The sequence below is a fragment of the Coregonus lavaretus genome (genome assembly GCF_964263955.1).
Source record: "Coregonus lavaretus genome assembly, chromosome: 22".
Classification (NCBI taxonomy): domain Eukaryota; kingdom Metazoa; phylum Chordata; class Actinopteri; order Salmoniformes; family Salmonidae; genus Coregonus; species Coregonus lavaretus.
The window spans coordinates 28,169,822-28,177,253 of NC_140009.1; the positions used below are offsets into that span (position 1 = coordinate 28,169,822).

The window sequence follows — 7,432 nt, forward strand, 5'->3', positions numbered from 1 at the left end:
AAATTAAAGATACATTCATAAAAACGAACAGTAACACAAGGACTTTCCAAGTGCTTATAGAAGGACAATCATTCACTAATGTTGGTCTCCTCCTACCAGGATCTTTTCCGTGCTACTACTGGTGCAGCCGTGTACCTCATTACCTCTCTAATCTGTTTGATTCATAGAACTGGGGATGGTGCCCGTATTGCAGGAGTGGTGAGTCAAATGTCTAACCACTGTCGTGGAAATTCTAATCAATAATGAGGAGAGACAAGGTCAATCAACAATCAGGATATTACTTTATTCAAAACAAATGAATAAGGTAGTAAGTGATTGTTGGGCCGAGAGCTCTGACATAGAGACAATACAAATATATTTTATAGCAAAGATACACCCTCTCAGTCTACATGACAAACAGCAGATGTGTGGAATGAGTCAAAGGGTTAGGATTTGTATGAAAGAAATGAATAATTCACAGCAGACGGTATCTGCGGTGAAGACTGTTCTCATTGTATGGAAACCAGGGTTTGGCCCCCAAGACAAGGTTCTTATCAACATGATTCATACCCGAGCCATCTCTCCCTGGTACCTTACATTACACAAACACCAATTCAGTCTATGAAAATGCAGGCTCAGTCAGACCGGAGACATCTCCCTCTCACACACCATTAATCATGGACTGGAATGTAGCTGTTGGTTTTATCACCTAGCCATCCCTAAATCAATTGTCAGCTCCAGATACCCCTATCTCGAGTAAAACCCATGTCCTTGACCACACGCCTAGACTAGCTGCAGGGAGCTGGAGTAGAAACCATCCCTTTACAAAAACACAGCATTAGTAGAACAGTATATAATTGTTAACTATTAATATTAAACAAATTCTCTCACACCACCCTGAGATTTTTGAACAGATACAAATGAAAGCATCTCAAATTACTTACTTCTTCAGCTCTCAAATGCTTCAGCCCAATTCATCACTGAAAAGTATAACTTTTTGGTTAGATTATGTTTAGATTAAACATGATTCCATTCCCTTAGTTGTTTGGCCTGCTGGCTGGGATCCTGTTTGCCTATGATGTCTACACCATCTTCCTGGTCATCAAGAGCAACAGGCAGTAAACAGCATCGCCCACTGGTGGGTATTTTGGACAAGGCTGCAGCTTTGCTATGAATTACAATTTGGACTTTGACATTTTCTCACCTAATTTTCTTTGTTCTATTCCCTGCTTTGTTTACAGACTAAAAAGTTTAAGCACGAAGCTATACCCCAACTTAGCCAATGAAAGAAAATGAGTTGACAATGAAGAGAGAAAGAAGTGGAGCAGGTTGGAAGGAAGTTTGATGCTCAAATGAAGAGATTAATAGCAGAAATTAACCAATGTTAGGGTCAGAAGAGAGAAACATCTACAGTACATCTATGGCTGACACAGAGAGGATAATGTTGTACTGCACTGAGATCTGTATGTTCAAAAGAACCATGTAAATTCCAGGAGGGATTCCCTTGACTACCACTATTCCAGTCTCGGTGTACAATTCTACCGTCCCATTGCTCAATATTTAGTATTGTGAAAAAGGGAAAGCTTTGGTCAGTTTTCACACTAGTACATCATTTGTTTTCTGATCTAATGAACTAATGTGTAAAAATATGTTTCTGTTGAATTACATCCACTGCTGAAGTTTTGGTTTGTATTAGAAATGTGATTGTAGCATTACATTTATAGAGGTGCTCAGATTAATAAAACATCATAATGTAACATCAACAGTTTTGGTACAAATTACTACAAATGGCATTCTATCTCTCTTTGTCATCATAATTTCATCTCAGCATCATAGCCCTCTCCATATCCCACTGAAATATATTCAAATTGTGCTGGTCGAATTAAGCCAAATTTTGCCTGCACTTAGGCCTCGATTCAATCAGATCGACCGTTAACCCGCGTTGGCAGGCATCCGCATAGCAAATGTTTTAACGGATGTTGGAGGTGTCACGGTGGTATGAGCTGACATATAGGTGAGAGGCTGCTCTTGTGTGTCACAAACCACTCCCTTCCTTATTAATCCTAATGCGTTAGAAGTTCAAAACGGCGATAGAAAGTGTAGGCTAATGCATGTTTTCATGTTCATTTGGATGGGGGGATTGATAGCCTATCAGTCAAATCGAGCTATAGACAATATAAATATCACACATTCGAGAGTTTGAACTTGTAATGTGGCTGCATGGGATTTGTCAAATTATAAAGTTGGGTGGTTTTGTTGCATCCAATGGCATGGTCCGCGATAAGCTAGCGCAATGAGCCGCTTGTGGATTTGACAGCTCTAACGCAGTTCCATCTCAGACACTCCAAAACAACCCCTTTAGCGTGTCGGCTAGAATTGATCTGATATAGAATCTAGCCCTTAGTCAAGGCACCTTAATTGGAGTGGACGGGCTCTTAGTAATGGCTGGCATGGAATAAATGGATTGGTATCGAACTCATCAAACACATGGTTTCCATGTGTTTGATACCATTCCATTCACTCTATTACAGCCATTATTATGAGCCGTCCTCCCCTCAGCAGCCTCCTGTGCTGGAAACATTTGTAGTGCCTTAATTTTATTGGTTGTTGTTTTGCCTCTTTCTCTACTCACCTAGCACTGTTAGGCCGACTGACCACCATTAAATCTGCACTCATAGTAAGGTTTGATGTTCATTTGCCACCAAAGAACTTCTCATGAGTAGTCTTGCCATAGGAAAATAATGGGACAACACGTTTTCATTATCCTGGTTTTAAAATAATCTAACTCAGGTCAAGCTTGTTTCTTAACTGTTTTTTGTGTGTTTTTTAACCAATGGTAAATAAGATATTTTAACTACATTTTATGTTGTACAAGAGAAATGTTAGCTCAGTTAGTGCACCCTCGTTAAATTATTTAGACAGTTTGTATGCAATTATAGTAATATTTTGATTATAGACTCGTAGAAATACAACTGATTTAGAATGAGCAATTAATTAAATTAATTATCAAAGAAGGGTATTTGATCAGTTGCGTGTGGGTGCATTTCAGGATGCCTATGTTATAATTGTAAAAGCCTTTGTAAATGTTACCTCCAAAATATAAAGTTATTTTCTCAAGGTAGAATTTAGCCTTAATGTTTTATTTCAAACAGGTTTTTGATGTCTTGTTTCATCCTTTTGTGTGTGTTTGAAATATTGGCTGACATAACATGAGAAAAACTGCTGATGCAACACTAAAGTTTGTAATTGCACCTTGTGTATACTACTATTCTAACTCTCTACAGTAAGTTGAGACCCCGACTGAGTTCCTTTTTTTTTGTTTTTGGAAATTGATCCGTGGGCCTACAAATGGGGGGCTCTAGTTGCCCATCCCTGATCTAGAGTCTAGTCTGAGTAGCCAGATAGAGGAAAATCTATGTTTTCACAAAAATATAATTGCATTCACAACTCCAAATTGTCTTCAAAATGCTTCCTCAAGCTGTGACCATGTAGAAATTGTTTTGGAGTCTGTGACACCTGTTGTGACATCAGTGTAGTGGAATTCAGGGAATAGACCAAATGGGATTCAAAACCACAAACCTTTTTGAGGATTACCAAAACCACAAACCTTTTTGAGGATTACATAATGCCAACATTGGAAGAGCTTTGGTATTCTTGGCTGATTTGAATGTTGAGAGGGTGTACTGTCCATAATGCCACTCATTTTAATTTATTTTCCATTATTCATTTAGTGCTCCTATCATTAAAAAAAGCCAGTGTGGAGTCACATAATCCGTTGGTCATACCAGATAGACTGGTAATTAATCCCTGATGTTGTTGTGCTTGTTCCAAACAGAACAGGTTCCGGTTTCCCAAAAGCATTTTAAGGCTAAGTTCATCGGTAGTGTAGTGTCTGAGGGTCTATGATTGTGCTGACGTTTGCAAAAGTGTGTTAGAGGAACTTGGCTCTGCTTGCTGAAACATCTGGAAAGCATTACTAAATTCCTGGAAAATAGGAAATGGGAAGATATGTGAAAAGCCAGGGATTGGTTTATTAAAATCACGCCATACTATGTCACATAGGATATAAATACCCTGTCTTAAACAAAGGACGGAGAGGGAGACAACATATTGGATCAACAGATTGGCCGTTTCTCTCCAGATATAACTGCAGATATCTGTAAATTAATACTGTGAACTTTGATACAATAAATCTTTATAATCAAAGAACAGTGTAAGCGGACTTCTTATCATCACAGCATTATCAGCATAGTTGTCTTTACACCACAGTAGAACCATAGGATCCTATTGTTCTACGATGAACTTAGCCTTTTAGGAAACCAGGCCCAGGCAGGATGTGGAGATGAAAATCAAATAAAAACAACCCTATAGTAAAAATCAACCATGGAAATGAATATACTAGTAGTCTAGACATATGGAAAATCGTAGGATATCCTTTTAAAGGTGACATAATTGTCTCATTGACATTCCACAGCATTGCAGGTTACCTTGCCCTGTGGTTCACTCCACCTTTAAAATGTTGACTCCTAGCAAGGCCGACTGTTTTCTGTGTGGCACATTTGGTAAAATATGGATTAGGGTGCGATGACGCGAAAGCGTAAGAGTGGCACTGCTAAGATCAGAGATTCTTACCTTCTCCTGTTTATAAATCAAATCAAATTTTAACAAGGTTGCACATATACACCTTTGTTTGAGGAGTACACACCTACAGTGAGGGAAAAAAGTATTTGATCCCCTGCTGATTTTGTACATTTGCCCACTGACAAAGAAATGATCAGTCTATAATTGTAATGGTAGGTTTATTTGAACAGTGAGAGACAGAATAACAACAACAAAATCCAGAAAAACTCATGTCAAAAATGTTATAAATTGATTTGCATTTTAATGAGGGAAATAAGTATTTGACCCCCTCTCAATCAGAAATATTTCTGGCTCCCAGGTGTCTTTTATACAGGTAACGAGCTGAGATTAGGAGCACACTCTTAAAGGGAGTGCTCCTAATCTCAGCTTGTTACCTGTATAAAAGACACCTGTCCACAGAAGCAATCAATCAGTCAGATTCCAAACTCTCCACCATGGCCAAGACCAAAGAGCTCTCCAAGGATGTCAGGGACAAGATTGTAGACCTACACAAGGCTGGAATGGGCTACAAGACCATCGCCAAGCAGCTTGGTGAGAAGGTGACAACAGTTGGTGCGATTATACGCAAATGGAAGAAACACAAAATAACTGTCAATCTCCCTCGGCCTGGGGATCCATGCAAGATCTCACTTCGTGGAGTTGCAATGATCATGAGAACGGTGAGGAATCAGCCCAGAACTACACGGGAGGATCTTGTCAATGATCTCAAGGCAGCTGGGACCATAGTCACCAAGAAAACTAATGGTAACACACTACGCCGTGAAGGACTGAAATCCTGCAGCGCCTGCAAGGTCCCCCTGCTCAAGAAAGCACATATACAGGCCCGTCTAAAGTTTGCCAATGAACATCTGAATGATTCAGAGGAGAACTGGGTGAAAGTGTTGTGGTCAGATGAGACCAAAATTGAGCTCTTTGGCATCAACTCAACTCGCCGTGTTTGGAGGAGGAGGAATGCTGCCTATGACCCCAAGAACACCATCCCCACCGTCAAACATGGAGGTGGAAACATTACGCTTTGGGGTGTTTTTCTGCTAAGGGGACAGGACAACTTCACCGCATCAAAGGGACGATGGACGGGGCCATGTACCGTCAAATCTTGGGTGAGAACCTCCTTCCCTCAGCCAGAGCATTGAAAATGGATCGTGGATGGGTATTCCAGCATGACAATGACCCAAAACACACGGCCAAGGCAACAAATGAGTGGCTCAAGAAGAAGCACATTAAGGTCCTGGAGTGGCCTAGCCAGTCTCCAGACCTTAATCCCATAGAAAATCTGTGGAGGGAGCTGAAGGTTCGAGTTGCCAAACGTCAGCCTCGAAACCTTAATGACTTGGAGAAGATCTGCAAAGTGGAGTGGAACAAAATCCCTCCTGAGATGTGTGCAAACCTGGTGGCCAACTACAAGAAATGTCTGACCTCTGTGATTGCCAACAAGGGTTTTGCCACCAAGTACTAAGACATGTTTTGCAGAGGGGTCAAATACTTATTTCCCTCATTAAAATGCAAATCAATTTATAACATTTTTGACATGCGTTTTTCTGGATTTTTTTGTTGTTATTCTGTCTCTCACTGTTCAAATAAACCTACCATTAAAATTATAGACTGATCATGTCTTTGTCAGTGGGCAAACCTACAAAATCAGCAGGGGATCAAATACTTTTTCCCTCACTGTAAATCTCCTGATTAAATCCAAGTAATCTTGCTTATAGGTCATCATGCTCTCTTGAGAAACTTGATGATCACGAAATGGAGTCAGTCGGCAGTGTTAGCGCTCTGAAGTTGAGCCAGTCCAGGTATTAGTGGGATGTAGTGAGTCTTCCAATGTTTGCCCTGAGAATCCTACCAGAGATCATTTTGGTAGGAGTGAGATTTTTGGAAAGAGTGGATTTCTACCTCATGGCCGACCTATAAGTTGTGTATATCTGGGTAAAGGACAAACTAGTAATGGTTACATCTGTGACAGTTTGAAGAAGTGAAATTGTTTTTATTTTTTGTGTATCCGCCTCCCAGAGGAAGCGGGCGCTCTGAGTCACGCGGCTGGGGGCTCAACCTGTGGTGTGCTTTGCTCTCCAGAGCATGGCGCCACTAAAAGGGGTGATCTGTGCGGTAGCGTTGAGTGTAGAGGTGGATCAAATGGAAAATAATATTTATAGTGTTTGTAACACCTGCCATTTGGTGAGATGTAGACCGGGTGGCAATGGCGAGACTGAGAATATCCTGTCTGTCTTGTTGAGCTTTGACACAGAGGTTCTACCTGATAAGGTCAGGCTAGGTTATATTTGCGATTCTGTGAGGGCCTATGTTCCAAACCTGCTTCGGTGCTTTAGGTGCCAAGGATTCGGACATGTTACAGCAGTGTGTAGAAGGGAGATCCCACGATGTGAGAAATGTGCAGGAGGACATAGTCAGAGGGAGTGTATAGCTGGGAGAAAGACAAAGCACTGTCAACTGTGCGGGTGCCCATGCAGCTGGGGATCCGAAGTGTCCTGTGAGAGAGAGACAGGTTGAGATTGCCAGAGTTCGAGTGGGGCCGAAAGTTTCTTATGCTGAGGCAATGAAGAGAGTAGAGGAAAGCCCAAGGGTGAGTGAGTCGACTGGGAGCCCCCCAGTGAGTAGAAATGAAGAGAGAGAGACATAGATTATGAGTTTTATTAAGGTTGGATTTTTTGCGTTTATAGCCATGGTGATCAACTGCACTGATGGAGCGGAAATCACAGAAGATAGATGTGGTGGTTGCAGCAGCAGCAGAGAAATATTTGGTTGAGAGAGATTTTAGTGCAGAAGATCTATAGGAAGTTTGAGAGAAGGGGTT

General features: G+C 41.0%; 1 long non-coding RNA gene across 1 annotated transcript; it reads left to right on the forward strand.

The window, feature by feature from the left end:
- The first annotated feature begins 106 nt into the window (after positions 1-106).
- LOC311149811 lies at positions 107-3,061 on the forward strand. The gene is made up of 3 exons (XR_014615054.1): positions 107-198; positions 1,021-1,117; positions 1,221-3,061. It is a non-coding gene; the product is annotated as an uncharacterized lncRNA (long non-coding RNA).
- Positions 3,062-7,432: the final 4,371 nt, after the last annotated feature.